We start from the raw sequence: 20,223 nt of genomic DNA, 5'->3' as shown, positions 1-20,223 counted from the left end.
GAAGGACTAAAAGGAAATTTTCTTGATCTGATAAAAGTCATATACCAAAAATTACAGCACATATCACTTTTAATGGTAAAACTTTATAGTAAAATTTTTGATGCTTTTCTATTAAAGTCAGGAAAAAAGAGTCCCCATTCAATCTCCTACTACTCCATATTATATAGTAAGTAGCCTTTTTGGCAGATAGGTTCTTCTCAGGTTAAAGGAATTCTTTTCTATTTCTAGATAGCTAAAAATCTTTTGTGAATGGTGTTTAATGTTATAAAATTCATATTCTGTATGTGTTGAGATAACTGTGCATATTATTCTTCATTAAACTGTTAATATGGGGTATTAGAAAAGTCTGAAAATGAATCAACATTGCATTTATGAGACAGATCCTTCTTTGACAGTGACATAATTTTATATACTGATGGATTCAACCTGCTGAATTTTACATTTGTTTTCTATTTCATTTGTGAGATTGGTCTATATTTTTCTTTCTTGTTCTGTCACTTCTTATTTGCATTATCAAGGCTATGTTAGTCTCATATAATAGGATGAGTGTGAAGCACTCTCCTTTATTCCATTATTCCATTTTTCTTTAAACAAATTGTGTAAAATTTTCTGTCCCTGAAGATTTGGTAAAACTAGTTTATGTGATGTCAGTTCTTTGAAACTATTATCTAGAGCACAGTCAGGTGTAAATGTTCCATGAAAAGACAAGAAAATCTAGGTGTAAACAAGGCTCTTTGAATTGTAATGAGATATTTACATTGAAATTTTAATTGATGCAGGAATGTAAAATAGACATTGTGTGCCAAAGTGAAGTGTCCCTCTCAAACACAAATTTTAAAGGAGGTAGACCATGACTCGTTTCATGAGTCTTAGGCTCTTTACTCAGGAATCATGACTGTTATATTTAATTTATGTGTTGTTCTTTTTTCAATATGTTGGGTGTTCTTTATTGGCCCTGTTAAGGTTTTTCACCTAAAATTTTATTTCACCTGAGGGCATTAATGCTAAGTCAGCTTGGTTTTGGTATTTGTCTAGTATATCTTTCTTTATCTCCTGTTTTGTTGAAACATGTTATTTTAGTTTGGGTCTAGATCTTTTAAGCAGAATAATAGCTGGATTTTGTTGCTCTTGCTAACTTTTAAAATCCAGTTTGAGATTTCTGTCTTTTAATAGACTAAGAATATACTATGATTATACATACATTATAAATTATATTTACAAGTGATATAGTTTGTATATTTGTCCCCACCCAATCTCATGTTGAATTGTAATCCCTAGCATTGCAGGTGGGGCCTGGTGGGAGGAGATTGGATCATGGGGGTGGATTTCTCGTGAATGATTTGGCACCATCCTTGTGGTGCTGTCCTTGTGATAGCGAGTGAATTCTTGCAAGATCTGGCTGTTTAAAAGTATGTGCACCTCCCTCCCTCTCTCTCGCTCCTGTTCTTGCCATGTGAGACACCTGCTCCTGCTTCATCTTCTGCCATGAGTAAAAACTCCGAGTCCTCCCCAGAAATGAAGTGAATGCTGGCACCATGCTTCCTGTATAGCCAGCAGAACCATGAGCTAATTAAAACTCTTTTCTTTGTAAATTACCCAGTCTCAAGTATTTCTTCATAGCAGTGCAAGAACAGACTAATACAACCGTCTTGCTTTATTTTTGTTTATCATTTATTTTTCCTCTCTTTTGATGCTCTTCTTGGTTTGGTAAAGTATGAAATTTTGTTTTATTTTGGTTTCAATCTCTTTTTTCTGCCTTTACAGTCATTTTTAAATTCTCCTTTTGGCCCATGGAGAAGTTTATTTGTTTTGGTGTGTAAATCTTTATAAACTTAATTAAACTTATAACATTCTGTAGTTGGAGTAGAGTAAAAAGTTTAAACATTTTCTTTATGTGTCATTTTATTTTGAGTATATATTTTGTAAGGAGCTTATATTTAGCATTGGCTTCATTTTTTTTTTTTTCAACGTAACTTGAGAGCTTTTTTTTTTTTTTTTTTTTTTTTTTTTTTTTTTTTTTGAGATGTAGTCTTGCTCTGTTGCCAGGCTGGAGTACAGTGGCATGATCTCGGCTCACTGCTACCTCTACCTCCCAGGTTCAAGTGATTCTCCTGCCTCAGCCTCCTCAGCAGCTGGAACTAAAGCCATGTGCCATCACACCCAGCTAATTTTTGTATTTTTAGTAGACATGGGGTTTCACCATGTTGGCCAGGATGGTCTCGATCTCTTGACCTCATGATCTGCCTGCCTTGGCCTCCCAAAGTGACCTTTGCTTTCTAATAAGGAAATGTAAACAACCTCCTAGTGTTTTTTGGGATAAGTGTTATGTCTGGTATTGCTCCTGTCTTTTATTAGTCTTCTGTTTATTATGTATTTTACTGTCCATCTTTCCATTTTCCTAACTTTTGTTGGAATGATACCTCTTTGTTTTTGTTCTCCATACCTGCACAAAGTGATCTGGAATTTTAGCATCTGAGTTGTATTCTAGCGAGAATCTTTATTATATACATTTTAAGCGAAATTTTAAATGTACCTTTTTAAATGTTAAAGTTACAATCATGGTGGAAGGGGAAGCAAACACGTCCTTCTTCACAAGGCAGCAGGAGGGAGAAGTGCAGAGCAAAAGGGGGAAAAGCCCCTTATAAAACCATCAGATCTCATGAGAACTCATTATCATGAGAACAGCATGAGGGCAACCACCCCCATGATTCAATTACCACCCACTGGGTCTCTCCCATGACATGTGGGGATTATGGAAATTGCAGTTCAAGATGAGATTTGGGTGGGGACACAGCCAAGCTGTAACACAATATGGCTAAGTAGTATTCATTTGTATGGATATAATACAATTTGTTTATTTACCACTTAATGGATATCCCCCAAAGTTTTGGACATAATAAATAAAAATGCTATGAAAATTTATGTGCAAGCCATTGTATGTATGAAGTTTTGAAATTGATGAGCCATATAGAAAGTGTATATTTAACTTTGTAAGACACTACCAAACTTTTTCAAAGGGGTTTTCAGTTTTGTATTCCCAACAGCAGTATATGAAAGTTCTATTTCTTCTTGAATGAGCTTTGATAGTTTGTGTCTTTCAAAAGATTTCACATAAGTTGTAGGCTATGGGAAAAGCTCCTGGCCCCCATTAGCATCTCTGCAGCCAGTGGATGCAGCTCCTAGCATAAAGAGTGACTCCTGATGAGAAGGCAGCAGCGGAGTTATTGCCTTCAAACAAAGTCCCATAGGGAAGCTAGGCGGTTTTGGAAACTTCTCCTTTGGAGTGAACAGTCCCTTTTTCTAAAATTCTTTGCCTGGCAGAGTCTAAGACTTTCCTCAGGTGTCGTGAGAGTGTGAGCAGGGGCTCTAAAAATCTGACATACAAGAAGGGTCTCTTCCAGGTGTAGAGGGTATAGGCCAGTGGCAAACTTTCCTTCTTATTCTTAAAATACTGTCTTCCTAGAATCCAAAATTTCAAACATATAGGTGAGACGCTCTCCTTATTTTTCAGTAATGTCACAAGATTTTATTTTATACTAATTAAATGACCTCAGGGAGAGAATTAAGAAGGAAGACAATCCAGGATGTAATTTTATCACCATCTTTCTAGAATTCTGTCATTTTTACCTCTAATATCTATCACTGCATAACCAGTTACCCAAAATGTAGCAGATGAAAACATCAACATTTATTATCTCCCTTGGGTCAGGAATCCATGCTGCTCAGTATCTTTCACAAGGTTTCCATCATGGTGTTGGCTAGGCTACAGTCATCTGAAGGCTCGAATGGGGAAGGATCTTCTTCCATACTCACCCACTTGGCTATTTGCAGGTCTCAGAAGATCTGTGTCCAAGCTCGTTTATGTGGTTATTGGCAAGCCTCAGTTCCTTGTCATGTGGACCTGTCCACAGGGTTGCTTCACAACACGACAAATGGCTTTCCCTAAAGAAGGTGAGAGAGTGAGCACCCCCAAAGACAGTGGTCTTTTCATGGCCTCAGTTTGAAAGTGATATCCACCAGATATATTCTACTCTATTCACTAGGAACAAGTCCGTCAATCAACCCACATTAAAGGAATGAGGATTACACAAGGGTGTGAATATCAGGAGGTGGGTATCATGTGCCTTCTAAGTTAATTGTTTGTCCTCCAGTGTCTTGGTTTAGGTTTGCTCAGAAGCAGATAGTGAAGAAAGGATTCAATTGCAAATAGCTTTCCTTGGGAGATGATCCCAGGAAACTCTGACAGCAAATGGAGAAGTAAGCTGGGAAAGATAAGGAAGCCCATTAAGGGAACATTTTCTTTTTTCTTTTTTTTGAGACAGGATTTTATTCTGTGACCCAGGTTGGAGCACACTAGCCCAATCTTGGCTCACTGCAACCTCCACCTCCTAGGCTTAAGTGATCTTCCTATTTCAGCCTCCCAAGTAGCTGGGACTACAGGCACACACCACCATGCCAAGCTAATTTGTTTTTTATTTTTTGTAGAGACAGGGTCCCACTAAGTTGCCCAAGCTGGTCTTAAACTCCTGGGCTAAAGCAATCCTCCCATCCTGGCCTCCCAAAGTGCTGAGATTGCAAGTGTGAACCACTATGACTGGCCTAAGGGAATATTTTCAAACCAGGTACTATTCTGGGCAATTATGAGCTCAATCCTGCTGGGGAACTCTGGAAAATGGTGCAGAACATGCCACAGTGTTCTCCCAACCAATGAGTGAGGAAGTTGTGGGATTTATCTACCCACTCTGTCTCCATTATTGATTGAGGACTGCTTTGGGGAACAGTAATTCTGTGGCACTTCTGCTTGCCCTGCATATGCTAAGAGTATACTCTCCCACCCCTAACCTGCCACCCCCAATCCTTTCTTTCTATGGAGGTAAACGCTGAAAGGAAATTGATGGGACACCAACAGTGTCTGCTGTAGCCAGCTAGAATGCAAGCATCACAAAGGCAAGAACCACATTTCCATCATTTCCTCTACACTGCGTCAGCATTATCTAGCATATTGCCTAAAACACATTGTTGCTCAAGTATTTGTTGAAAGAGTGCAAGTTGCTGCTGATGGTACCATGAAGGAACTCAGTGCCGTAAGGAGACAGACTTGCACACCATTAACTATAAGACAGCAGGATAAGTGCTATCCTGTAGATATTCATGGGGTGCTATCAGAGTGCAGGGCAGCAACTCTGCCAGCAGTTGGAGAAGAGGTTAAGGAAGGTTTCACACAATAGATGTGTGTGCTAAGTCGTGAAAAATGAGTAGGATTTTGTGATAGGATTTTATTGGTCAGATAATACATGAAGCAGGGCAGGAAGAAAAAAATGGGTGGCAGGGTCATTTGTCATTTACAAAAGGAGAGCATAGGCACTCTGGATCCTCTTGCTCTCACCCTTGTGCTTCCTCTACTAGAGAAGTTTCATGCAGCTGAGGCTCTTGCTGCTGTCTCTGGGCCACCATCTTGTCCATGAAGTAATCACCAGCTTGATAGTCTAAACATGCATGAGTTCACTCTCCTTTCTCCTTCTCAGCAGGCACGCACACAACACAGTGGTTTCAAGTCCTTTTGGCAAAGATAATCTTTTCTTGATCTTTGAAAAGGCAGGTACAATATATATATACACATATAACAAATATTTTCTTTATGTATTTACTGTTTGTAGGAAGTCTAACCCTAATCCAGCATTTATTAAAACAAGACAGGATTTATTAAATTGGTTCAAGTTTATCAAATATGTACAGATCTTTACATAAATTAATTTGCTTGTTAAATATTTGTAAAATTTATTAAGACTTTGGAGAAACTTAAATACCTGAGCTGCCCAGTTTACTTTGGCTTGATTTTATTTTTTAATTTTTTATTTTTTTACTACCTAAGGGACCGACGAGGCTTTAAAGTACAGACATAAGACTCTGGATGGTCAGGTAAGAGAGGGCCAGAGAGCAGGTGTCACCAGCTGGGACCTGACAGGTAGGCAAAGAAGGGTGATGTTTGAGTACTTTTGGGTGAACCTCTCTGTTCATCAAGATACTATATACAATAACAGAAGATCCTGTGTTTATTAAGCCTGGTGGTGGTGACAGTGGGACATGCCCACTGTGTGATGACATCATAAGAGGCCATGTCAGGATGGAGCTGGAGCCTTAGACTCCTTTCTTCCTGCTCATTAATTAAACAATTTATTGAGCTGCTGCCATGTACCAGGCATGGGTCAATGGACTGGGAATACAAGGTAGTGAAGATATGGGCTCAGCTTACAAAGAGTGAGAAACATGGGCCTATATATAAAAGTTTTAGATCTGTGTTCAAACCCTGTCTTCACCATTTACAGTTCTCTGGCCTTGAAATTAGATAATTATATAGAACGGTTGGAAGTTCTAAGGCATTCTAGAGAATATCTAGCTGAGTGGTCACCCCTGCCTTCTAGCTACATCTGGTCAATCAGTTCTGAAATTTCCACCACCTTGAACACCTGAACATCTTTTGGGCCCATGTACTTTGATCTATCACCACTGCTTCCACCTGGTCTGAATCACTGCTGTCTCTCCTTATAACTACAATAGGCTGGGCATGGTGGCTCATGCCTGTAATCCTAGCACTTTGGGAGGCCAAGACTGGTAGCTTGCTTCAGCTCAGGAAATTGAGACCAGCCTGGGCAACAGGGCGAATCCCCATCTCTACAAAAAAATTAACTGGGTGTGGTGGCCCACATCAGTAGTCCCAGCTACCTGGCGGTTGGGGAAGGGGGAGGGGCTGAGGTATGAAAATAGCTTGAGTCCAGGAGGTTGAGGCTGCCGTGAGCCCAGATTGTACTACTACACTCCAGCCTGGGTGACAAAGCAAGACCCTGTCTCAATAAATAAATGAAAACTAACCACAATAGTTTTCTCCGTGGTCTTCCCAAAGTCTTTTTTGTTGCCTTCCAATCCATTCTTAAAATAGCAGCCTGAGTGATTTTTTTTTTTTTTTTTAGGCCCAGGAATGATCATGCCATCTCTTAGCTCACAACTCTTCAATTCCTTCTCAATCCTCTTAGGACAAAATCCTACAAGGCCCTGCTCAGTATGAGCCCCTACATCGGGTCATAGTGGTTAATGCATCTGGAATCAGGCTGCGTGGGTTTAAATCCTGGCTCTGCTACTTTGTGCAAGGGGGTCCTGGGTAAGAGATGTATCCTCTCTGGGCTCCCAGTTTCTTCATGAGTCATATGGGGATGCTAAGGGTATCTAAGGTTATTGATTATGTGAGATGAGACAAGTAAAGCACCTAGAATTGTACCAGGAATGTGGTAAGAATGTGATGTTATTACCTTTCCTACCTTATCTACACATGCTTGCCTTCCCTCCATTCCTTCTGCTGCCCTTCTCCATCTAGCCTCTGGCTATTGTCTTTGATGATGCTGTCTCTAATCCTATCTCCCTCCCCACTCCTTTGATTACATTCTATTAATCCTTAGGTTTCCATTTAAGAATCATGTACTCAAGGTGGCCTTCTTGATTCCTTTCCTAGACCAGTTTCTCTCTTTCTGTGTGCTCATAGAACCTGTATTTTTCTTCTATAACACTCTTCACACTATGGTCACCTAAACAATCCCTGTCTTCTTGGCAAGAGCCAAGCTCCCTAAGTCAGGGGTGCCATGCAGCTGTTCACCATCATTCACCATCCTCAGTTCATGCATGGTGCCTGGCACATAGCTGGCAATGGGTGGCTGTATTAACACAATGTAGCTGAACTGTCTACGACATAATATAACATGCTACAACAGGACCATCATAAACTATTATGGGAGCACAGGTATTTGCCTCCTAGTGGTTCAGCTATGTCCAAAAATGCAAAGAGCATCCTGCTGGGAGTTACTGACAGATATCCAGCCCTTCTCCTAGGCTTCCCACTGGCAGGAGGTGGCAGCAAGGTTTTATTTGGTAGTGTTGGTGGGCTGTCTATCATACCATCTGTTTCTTAATGTCAAGCAGATTTTGGCAACTCTGAGATTAAAGAGTGAACTTTCACAAGAAAAAAAGGACTCAAATGTCCTCTAGAGTAGACTGACCCTAAACCCCAGGGAACTGAAGCAGGAAATATGCAAATTGCTAAGCACCTGGACATTGCGGTTAGAGTCTGAACTCTAAGAATATTTCATTTCCTGCAAAGTCGCAACTAAAAACTAATTCTGGAATTGGGAATCCCGTTTGTCCCAAATTGACATATTATCTTTCCAAAGATTCCAATCTTTATTTGAAATGGTTGAGTTTGGCTGGGGCTTCTAATGCTTTACTCACTTTAGAGCTCTCTGCCTTGTGAACTGTCCAAATAAATTAGTAAACAAATACATACATACTCTAGAAAAGTGTAACACTGGAGTGTATCTTTTGGTGATTCCTATAATTGTCCCCAAATTAAATCTGAAGTAAAGAGCAGATGGGTTTTTGTTCTCTTTTCCCCTTAACATGATCACACCTGTTATAATGCTGTTTGCAAGAAGGTATTGGAGACTGTGGAAGCTTATGCTCTTAGGGATCCTAAGCTCTAGCCAGAGAGCCGGAACATACATACATGGAAGAAAAAAAAAAAATCTCAAGAAGTCCCCTGGTAGAGTAATGCAGTGGGAAATAAGCTACCTAATTTGGCAGCACATTTCAGAGGGAGTGATCAGACTTGAGTACAGTTGCTTAAGGAGGGCTGCTGGGAAGAAGGGGAATTTTGAGTGTCATTCTCGGTATGAATAGTTGGTACTCTAGGTGTGAAGGAGATTCCCAGGGAGGGCCCAGGTGGGCTGGATGGGAGGTGAACAGCAGGAAAGCCTGCAGCAGAGAGTATCTAATGGGAGTGTGGGTTGTGGGGCAGGGACATAATGCTTAGGAATCATATGCAAGCTGAGTTTGCGGATGATGTCAGAGATCTAAGAATGGAAAGGGCTTATTTTCCTCTGGGCCTCTTCATTCAATAAGCATTTGTTGAGCATCTACTTTGTTCCAGACCATAAAAGAGATGCCAAGGATACAAAGAGCATAACACGCCATCCTCACTTTGGAGGAGCTGACAGTTGAATGAGCGAGACACAGGAACAAAATATTACACCACAGTCTGCTGCAGCCTAGGATATAGGGTGTGCAGTGGCAACTCAGGGAGGCAGGGACTCAGAAACAACTTCATAGAATAGGTGATGTGGCTGAAAGATGCATAGTTATCCCACATATAGAAAGGCATATTGGGCAAAAAATAAAGGTATCTCAGTGGCTTAGAATTCTAAATGAGCCTAATATGTTCAATGGAAAAAGCAAGAAGTTTGGGGTGGCTGGAGCTTTCAGGACAAAATGGAAGTTATTTGGACATAAAGCTGGAGAAGAAGTTTTGGGGCCAGATGGAGACACTCAGCCTCTATGCTGCAGGCAGAGGAGCTGGTGGGAGATCTCAACAAGGAAGCAACAAGTTTATTTCCAGGATAAGAGTTCTGGAAATGCTGTGAAGCATGAAGTGAAATCAGACAAAACCCAGGACAAAGACTGTAGTTAGTCTCTGAGTTAGGGGTTTGTGACAATCCTGGCAACAGAGTAATAGTGGGCTTAGAATGGGCTGGGCAGTGAGGATGGATAAGGGGTTATTTCTAAAGACCCATTGGGTGTGGTTTCTGCTTTTTTCGGAAGAAGCTCTTTCACTTCTTTTCCCATTAATGTCCTATAGAATGAAAACTCAGGTCCCTTTCCTTCAACCTTCACCTCTCTTTCCCCTATGGACGTTGAAAACGGCTTAATATGGCAACACATACAATGAATCCCACTCAGTGGTAAAGCAGAGCTGAGGTGGGCTCTCAGCAGTGCCAGCTGAAGAGTCCAACATTGTTTCATGCACATTTGACTTGCTAGGAGGGGCTCTTGGAGGCCAGTCTTTTCTGCTTCCCTCTTGACTCCGTGTGAGGTGAAGCGGGCCTCTGCCTCCTCCGCCTGGACATCCACTCACTCTCAGGCCCATTGTACCTGGGTGTCGGACAATGGTTCGGCTTCCAGCACAGCAGATGGCCCCTTCTAAAAAGGCCTGGAGTGCTCTGTGGTCACCAGAGGAAGGGGAGATGTGTTGGCTGTTGGCTGCCTGGACAAGGCCACACTGCCTTCCTGGCTAGGATGGGTAGTTCAAGATGGCAGGACTGTGTGAGTGGTGCAGAAGTGCAGTGAAAGAATGAATTGCTCTCAAGGGCATCTGAAAAGCTCCTTGCTTTAAAGAGGATCTGAAAAAGTGACAGCAGGTTTGCCTTTGTCTTTGGGATTGAGGAGGGGAGTGTTCTCTAGAGAGGGGAAGGTTGCAGAATGGCTCAGATAATGGCTGCGTGGATAGGACCTCACCTTCTGTTTCTCACCTTCACAGACTTTTCAGCTGGACTTGCTCATCACAAGCAAAGCAAAGGATCCTGGAAACTTGTCCCCAAAGTGCTACACGATGGGAACTGGAGCAGAATTTGTCTTGTTCTAGGGCACAGTTTGGAGCTGTGTCATTTGAGGAGGGACTGAGATGCTCCCCTTGCCCACTCCAATGTTCACCTCCCAGCCCTGTGGTGGTGGTTAGGCACTGAGGACAGTTGTTACAATGCTACTGTTACCTGGAACAAAATGTGTCTGTTATCTGGCAAGGAGGCCCATTAATCTATCAGCAGCCATCAGTGCCTCCCCATTAAGTAAGTTATTAGGCTGGTAGAAACCAGGGGCCTGAAAGAAGGCTTTAATGGAGCGGCCAGGTGCAATGACTCATGCCTGTAATCCCAGCGCTTTGGGAGGTTGAAGTGGGTGGATCCCTTGAGGCCAGGAGTTCAAGACCAGCCTGGTCAGCATGGCGAAACCCCATCTCTACTAAAAATACAAAAATTAGCCAGGTGTAGTAGTGTATACCTGTGATCCCAGCTACTCGGGAGGGTGATACGCAAGGATCACTTGAGCCCAGGAGGCAGATTGCAGTGAGCTGAGATTGCACCATTGCACTCCATCCTGGGCCACAGAGCAAGACTGTGCCAAACAAACAAACTTTAATGGGGCACCTGAGTCAGGAGCAAAGACTTGCCTGTGAAGAGGGTGACTCCAGGTGAGACTCAGAGCTGGCGAGCAGGTAACTGTAGGGTAAATGCAGCTGAGAGCAATAACTTAAGCATAGCCTTAGAATGACCCTGTGTGGCAGATGCACCTGAATGTGTGTTCTGAGTTAGGAAATTTAACAGTGGCCAACCCAGAGATTTGTTCCTTGTCCATAAGGAACATCTGAGTCCCCAGCCCATCCAGTGGAACAGGAGCTGAACAGGGGATTGAGTCCCCGCATTTTGGGTTGAATAAAAATCGCCAGGTGGAGGTTGTTAGGGGGAAGGTGTTAAATGGAAACACTATATATAAACTGCATGCTTTTTGCGAGTGACTGGCTTTCCTGCCCAGCCTGCTGCCACTGAACTGTATGTAAGGTGGTTCTTCTGTTCAGCCCACTGTCAGTGGGCTCCCTCCGAAGCCCCCAGCAAAACTCCATTTCTTGTTTGCTGGCTCAGAGCCTCTTCTTTGGCCTCTTAAAATAGGGGTTTGGCATGACACCATTGTGTGCATAGAGGAGGCATGGGGAGGAGAGCAAACAGACCCCAAAGTAAAACTTCATCTACTTCTGAGTTTTGCCTAGACCCCACCCAGGTGGCCACAGGCGTGGATTCGCAGTTGCGCTATCTGCATTGGAGCCCATCTGCTGCTTTTCCTTGGACAATGGCTGCCCGTTTAGGGTTGTGACCCAGGAGTCGCTGTGGTTATCAACTGCGAGAGCTCAAACGGACACATGAAAAGCAGCTTTGTTTAGCGTCCTTGACATAACTAACCACATATTAACAACAGAGCCTTGTGGTATGGAGGCTCCTGTTTGTTCAGAATCTTAATAGGTGGGCTTTGTGCACACGGATTTCTAATACTGCTTACCCTGTATTTTAAGTCAAAGAGGGTCTTTGTGTGAAGGATTCTCCACCTCCTTTTCCCTTTCTACAAAGGAGATAAGTGTTTTCTCTCACCTTTCGTGACTTACAAGCAGCTGAATAGCACTTGTGGTGTTTGAATGTCATATAATAGGCATTGTCACCGAGAGAGAAATGTCCTTTTCCGTGTTTCTGAGCACTCCTGTGCTTACTCTCCCTCTTACGTGTGAGCTCTCTCTCCCTCTTTATAAACTGGCTGTGAACAATTCTGTCCCCATGTTATTTTAAAGCTTGTATGTCCTTGGAATGCTGTGTGGGAACTGCTGTTCCCCTGGGAGACCATTTTGTGTCCAGCTTCTTCAGCAGACCCCAGCCAGGCCTCTGCTGAGCATGTGACCATTGGGTAGAGGGCTGCTCTGAGCTGGTTGATGTGATTTAAAAGTAGAGCACATTCTAGAAGAAGTGAACTGTGAAGAAAGGAAGACTCAAGGAAATGCATGCTGCTGCTGGAGATCGTGGTGATGGTGCTTGTGATGTTGGAGGTCTAAAATGCAAGAGGAAACGTTATTCATAGTCAGTCACATCCTGTATAATATGAGAGCCTGGTTCTGTAGGAACATAGGAACATCTGACTCCCTTGTCCATAAGGTTTGTATTTAAGTAGCTTCAGAAATGAAGTTAGTGGCAGTTTGCGCTTAGCTATAGGAATATTCAGTTGCATGAAGCTTATGACTTTGGGTTCCTTATTAACGTCGTAAAGTCAGAAATGGGATGGCTGGAAAGTTAAGAAGTCAGGATCCCTGAGTTTTCTATTTTGGTCAAGTTGTGCAAAAATAATTTTGGTTTAAAATGGTGTCTTTGTTCAAAACAGTGCCTGGCTAATAGGCTCAGACATAGCTCTCACCAAAGATTTACTGAAATATTTATACACATTAAAAGTAGAGAAGTAGACAACTAAGGGCCAACGTTTGAAGTAAAGCTATACTGGCCATAAAAAAGGACTGCACAGACATTGTCTTGACCACATGAAAGACAGATGTTGTCTTGGCCACATGAAACAAAGATAATCGGGAAAATGGTAGAAATGTACTTAATGCTCTTCCCTTCCCTGTATCTCTGGAGCTTGACTGTATATAAGTGCCAACCTAAAATGTAGACACTAGGGGAGTTGATATCTTCTCTTCTTCTACTGCTCCCCACACTTCATCATTTTACAACTAGTTGAAGTCAGAACTGCCTGCCAATAACTTTGTAGGAAACAGAATGAGGGATTGTGGATGAGGCACATTGTATTTGAAAGACCTCACAGGGAAAGCACTGTAGGGAAATGCAGAGAGCAAGTGTGTTCTAGAGAGAAGTGTGTGCTGGAAATCATGGCATGTCATGTCCTCCATTTCAGAAGTTCAAGAAACTGGACAGGGATTTTATAGAATAATGGTTCTTAAAGTGTGGTTGTGGATCAGCAGAATCACCTTGGAACTTGTTAGAAATGCAAAACTCAGAAATCTGGGTGTAGAGGCCATCAATCTGTAGGTTAACAAGCCTTCCAAGTGTTTCTGATGCATCCTAAACGTGAGAACCACTGTAGTATATGATGCAGTCATAGGGAGTAGGAATTAAATATGAAGTTACACACATTAGCCTGTCCCCTGGCTACAGAAATGGTTGGGACTAGGTTTTCACACACATGTAGAAAGGGACTAATGCGATCGATTCATCATGTCTTTTGACAGACTCTAAGGGCAGATATGGTTCACTTTGTTCAAGGACAAGTAAGTCTTATTAAACTACTGGGAATAAAGGAAGACTCAAGGAAATGCATACTGCTAAGAATTATCAATGTCAGATCCAGATTTAAAATTCAAAAAATTCTTTGACATTTTCAATAAAGAACAATTCAACATGAATAAAAGCAAAGTTCGCAGGATGAGGTAAAAAGAAAAATGTAGAGAAATGGAAGGACAGAAAAAAACCCTAACATTTTAATAGCGGTACTTAGAAACAAAAGGAGGCAATGGAGAACACTAAGTGGTACATTGGAAAGTCATATTGTTTTGAGAGACAAATGTTTAAAAGTCCCTACAAGGAGGCAGAAGGAGAAATATGCTCAAAAATATGAGTAAGAAAATGATCGAAGTGGATAACAGGATAACAGAGAATGGAGAACCAGAACATTAGTAATTGGTGCCTTTGAAGTAGAGGACAGAATAAATGGAAAAGAATAAAACCCAAGTGTATAAATATGTGATAAAATTTTTTTTGAACTGAAGAACTGAAATCTACAAGAGGTATCTTGTAAAGGCTGACCATTTCAGATAAAACTAATGAAAAGAGAGCCACACATAGACATCCTGAAAAAAAGGTAAATTTTAACAATAATTTTAAAGTCCTTTGAAAATCACATAGATAAACTAGATTATCTGCAAAGAAACAAAAGTACACTTGATTTAGACTTCTTAGCCACATTAAATTTCAAAAAGTAATAGAAAAGGATTTTGAAGGGGAATAGTTGTGATCAAGAACTTACAGCCCAGCCTTGCGGTCTTTGAAGTATAAAGGTAACAGAAAAACAGCCTCAAATACACAAGGTTTAGAAAATACACTACATAGATGCATTTTGAAAGATTATTCAAAGATGTTCTACTGAGGGAGTCTTTAGAGAGCAACATTAAAAGTTCAATAATAGTAAAAGGGAACACATAAGGTATTTATTGTGTGCCAGGCACTGTCCTAAGACACATTAACTTATTTAAACTTCATACAACATTATGAAGTGTGCTCTCCTAATACGCTAACCCCGCCTTTTTTTTTTCTTTTTTAAGATGGAGTCTCACTCTGTTGCCCAGGCTGAAGTGCAGTGGCACAATCTCAGCTCACTGCAGCCTCCACCTCCCGGGTTCAAGCGATTCTCCTGCCTCAGCCTCCTGAGTATCTGGGATTACAGGCGCATGCTACCGTGCTTGGCTAATTTTTGTATTTTTAGTAGAGACAGGGTTTCACCATGTTGACCAGGATGGTCTTGAATGCCTGACTCAGGTGATCTGCCTGCCTTGGTCTCCCAAAGTGCTGGAATTACAGGTGTGAGCCACTGTACCTGGCCCTAATATACCTATTTAACAGATGGGGAGCAGAAGGACAGAGAAGTTAAGTAACTTACCTAAGGTTACATGACCAGAATTTGAACTCAGGGAATATGGCATTAGAGTCATTCTCCTAATCATTATTCTCTACTACCTTTCTTTTATAGAAGGCCGGTTGTAACTCCAAAATTAAGGAATAAATTACTTTTTAAATGCATAATTATAAAAGTGAATACAAATGTCTTATTCTTAAAAGACATAAATACAAACATAATACAAAGTAATCGTAATAATCTAGAGTTTAAAACTTGGATAATATAACCAAATACCAAGACAATTATTTTTAGTATCCTCTTAGAATTGTTTTCAGCATTTAAAAAAAAAAAAAAAATCACAACCCTTCCTTGGGTCCTAAATTTCTGACCTTAAATATGAGGAGCTCAAAAGATACTTTTCATCTCTGAATCTGACAATTAGGGAAATACACACTTTAGCACGCTGTTGAAAAAAACATAAAGGTAACAGATACTAGAAATAAAAACTAGAGAAGTAAATGTGAAATATATGACAAATATTACAAAAAAAGACCAAAATGAGAAAACAAAAAACATAAGACAAAGCAAAAGATGTCAGACCAAATATCTCAGCACAAACAATAAATATAAATATGCTAAACCTACTTATTAAAACATAAAGTGTCTCAGAATGGGTTTTAAGACAAAATATGCTTTGCAAGAGACATCTATAAAAAGTGACAGTATGGCTAAAAATGAGTGAATGGGCAAAGATATATTAGGTGGATGCAAACAAACACAAAAACAAATGATCTTTTGTATTAAAACAGAGTGAAAGGCAGAGATCAGAAAGCATAAGAAACTTACTTTCAGGCCGGGCATGGTGGCTTACTCCTGTAATCTTAGCACTTTGGGAGGCCAAGGTGGGTGAATCATTTGAGGTCAGGGGTTTGAGACCAGCCTGGCCAACATGGTGAAACCCCGTCTCTACTAAAAATACAAAAATTTGCCAAACGTGGTGGTACATGCCTATAATCCCAGCTACTCGTGAGGCTGAGGCAGGAGCATTGCTTGAACCCCAGAGGCGGAGGTTGCAGTAAGCCAAGATCACATCACTGTACTCCAGCCTGGGTGACAGAGTGAGACTCAGTCTCAGGGGAGGGAAAAAAAGAAAAGAAACTTACTATCAGTGGTGTTTTGGAGCTTGCTCCTGAGAGCCAGTTGTGTCCATCTTGCCCCAACTCTGAGTGCAATGACCTTATATCAGTAACTTGGAAATTTGCCACAGTGGAAGCATTTACACCACAAGGGTTGCAAATGCTACAAATCAGGGCTTTTCAATTATTTTCTTCAGACCCAGTTTATCAGCAAACCACTTGTTACCATATAATGATGAACAATAAGATTCACAAAGGAGATATGCATTATATATTTCTATGCATCATGAACATTGTATTGAAATCTATAAAGTTGGAAATACCATAAATCAGCAGAGAAAAATAGTAATAATCAACTTCAATGTTTCTTCTTTTGACTGAATGAGTCATTAAACAATAAACATATAGAGGATTTGAATTATATAAAGAATTTGGTTGATTTAATAAATATGTTTTTATTGAACAGTGTATGCTATAGCATGTGTTCATTCTTTTCCAGCATCCATGCAACCTATATGTCTCAACTGAAAACCTCAACAAACTTTGCAGAGCACACATGGTACAGGCTGTTCTCTGTGACCATAAAGCAATAAAAAGTTGAAAGTTTAACTTAAGAAAAAAAAAAAAAAACACTTGGAAATTTTCTCCAAACAACAAATAACAATTAGACTCCAACCAAACCCAAAATTAAGAAAATAACACAGCCTCCCTTAATAGCTTCTAAATCATCTGAGGATATTACAATTTCAATTACATATAATTTAGAAAATAACAAGAACACTGCATATCCAAACACATTGGATGCAACCAAAACAGGATTAAAATTCATTGTCTTAAATGGTTTTAGTATTAAGACTTAATGAAAATAAATGAACTGTATTTTAGCTCAAGAAATTAGAGTTAACAAAATAGTCCCAAAGAGAGCAGGTTGAGGGAATTAATTTTAAATAAAAGAAGAAATTAATAAATTCTCTAACTGTAAAAAAGTAGTTAGTAAATAGTTCCAAAATCTAGGATTTTGAGAAAACCAAATATTTGTTAAGACTTGGAAAATATAATAAAGAAAAAGACACATTAATGTAGGAATCAGGATGAGATATAACTAAACGTGTAGAAAAAATTTAAAAATTTTAAGAAACTACTGGTTAAAATTCTGTGCTAATAATTATAAAAGTTGTGTCAAGATATAACTAAATAAACTAATGACCAAAAAGGTTGGGAAAGTTTTCAAACAGTTGTGTGAAGGGGAAAAAAAAATGCTGAAGATCTTTTTATGTTGATTGTTTTCAAACTGTTGAAGAAGAGACATTTCCTATGCTTTTAAATAACTTCTAACCTTGCAGATATTTCGAAAGTTTGAAATTTCATTTCCTGGGTGAACATTATCCTATACCATATCTGACAAAGATAACAACCAAAGTTAACAACTAATTCCTTTGACGTTATACCCATTATGAATATATATGATGAATAGATGCTAAAAGATATGTAAGTGATGTATTAGCAAATAAAATCCACCAGTAGTTAAAAAATACATTGTGGCCAAGAATTTTCATTCCAGTTATACAGTAGTTTTTCCATATTAGAAAATCTCTTAATATAATTAATCCCAATAGTTCAGATAAAAAGATACCAAGAAATACTTTTGATAAAATTAAGCAACTTGTCCTAAGAATAGAAGTGTGTTTTATTTATTTTTTGTTTATTTACTTATTTTTTATTTTTGAGATGGAGTCTTGCTCTGTCGCCTAGGCTGGAGTGCAGTGGCGCGATCTCGGCTCACTGCAAGCTCTGCCTCCCAGGTTCACGCCATTCTCCTGCCCCAGGCTCCCGAGCAGCTGGGACTACAGGCACCTGCCACCACGCCCGGCTAATTTTTTGTATTTTTAGTAGAGACAGGGTTTCACCATGTTGATCAGGCTGGTCTTGATCTCCTGACGTTGTGATCCGCCTTCCTCGGCCTCCCAAAGTGCTGGGATTACAGGCTTGAGTCACGGTGCACGGCCATAAGTGTGTTTTCTTCATACGCTGAAGATTCTTTTTTTTTTTTTTTTTTTTTTTTTTTTTTTTTTTTTTGAGATGGAGTCTTGCTTTGTCACCCAGGCTGGAGGGCAGTGGCATGAACTTGGCTCACTGTAACCTCTGCTTCCTGGGTTCAAGCGATTCTCCTGCCTCAGCCTCCCAAGTAGCTGGGATTATAGGCGCCTGCCACCACGCTCAGCTGATTTTTGTATTTTCAGTAGAGACAGAGTTTCACCATGTTGTCCAGGCTGGTCTCGAACACCTGAGCTCAGGTGATCCACCTGCCTCAGCCTCCCAAAGTGCTGGGATTACAGGCATGAGTCACTGTGCCTGGCCAGATTAATTCTTTTGTATCAACATTCAGCATCATAAACAGTGTTGTAACACTTGAGGAAGGCCCTTTAAAGATTACGATGCCTGTTCCCACTTCTATTTTGTAATTGTTCTCTAGTTGTAGAAAAAGCATAAAAGAAAATAAAGAACTAGAGGTATGCAACTGGAATGGAGTTGACAACACGATCGTCGTATTCATGTCACTTGGCTACAGGACTACGTTTCTGAGAATGCATCACTAGGCGATTTCGTCATTATGTGAGCACCATGGAGCCCCGGCCCCCAACCTTTTTGGCACCAGGGACCGATTTCATGGGGGACAATTTTTCCATGGCAGGTGGGAGTGGCGGGAGAGTTGGGGGATGGTTTTGGGATGAAACTGTTCCACCTCAGATCATCAGGCATAGTTAGAGTCTCATAATGAGTGCAACCTAGATCCCTCGCATGCGCAGTTCACAATCGTGTTCTGCGCTCCTATGAGACTCTCATGCCACTGCTGATCTCACAGGAGGTGGAGCTCAGGACGTAATGCTGGCTCGCTCACTGCTCACCTCTTGCTGTATGGCCCGGTTCCTAACAGGACATGGACTGGTACTACAAACCTGTACAGCATGTTACTGTTTTGAAAAGTGTAGGCAGTTGTAACACAATGAAAAGTATTTGCATATCTAAACATAGAAAAAGTACAGTAAAAATACCATATAAGGGATTAAAAAATGGCACACCTGTATAGAACACATTCCATAAATGGAGCTTGCAGGACTAAAAGTTTCTCTGGGTGAGTCAGTGAGTGAATGTTAAGTGAATGTCAAGGCCTAGGACATTACCCTACTACAGACTTTAGGCTACACTAAGTTTATTAAAAATATTTTTCTTTCATTAATCAATTACTCTTAACTTACTGTAACTTTTCAAAACTTTTAAATTTTTTACCTGTTTCTTTTGTAATTACTTAGCTTAAAACACAAACACATTATATGCTATACAATTTTTAAAAATATCCTTATTCTGTAAGCTTTTTCCTATTTAATTTTTTTTAACTTTTTAAACTTTTTTGTTAAAAACTAAGACATGAACACCCATATTAGTCTTGGCCTACACAAAGTCAGGATCACCAATATTACCGTCTTCATTTTGCCCCACTGGAGTTCTTCAAGGGCAATAGCACTCATGGCACAGTCATCTCCTAGGATCACAATGCCTTCATTTGGAATACCTTCCCAAGGACCTGCCTGAGGATGTTCTACAGTTAACTTAAAATATATATATATAAGTAGAAGGAGTAAACTTTAAAATAGTGATAAAAAGAATAGGACAGTAAAGAAACAAGTAGCATAGTTGTTTATTATTGTTAAGCATTATGTACCATACATAATTGTATATGCTAGACTTTTATATGACTGGCAGCGCAGTAGTTTTGTTTATACTATCATCACCACAAACACGTGAGTATTGGGGTTGTGCTATTACGTTAGGACAGCTAAAGGTGATAGGAATTTTTCAGCTCCATCATACTCTTATAGGGCCGCTGTTATATATGTGATCCTTTGCTGACTGAAATGTCTTTATGTGGTGTGTGACTATTTTCAGGAGATATGATTATACATCTAAACATACGAACAATAAAATAAAAATATTTTAGAATGAATTATGGGCTTTAGAGGGTGCCTATATGTAAAGCAAACAAACTATTTGCTTTCAT

The sequence above is a fragment of the Rhinopithecus roxellana genome, chromosome 8 (genome assembly GCF_007565055.1).
Source record: "Rhinopithecus roxellana isolate Shanxi Qingling chromosome 8, ASM756505v1, whole genome shotgun sequence".
Lineage (NCBI taxonomy): Eukaryota > Metazoa > Chordata > Mammalia > Primates > Cercopithecidae > Rhinopithecus > Rhinopithecus roxellana.
This window is presented reverse-complemented; position numbering follows the sequence as displayed.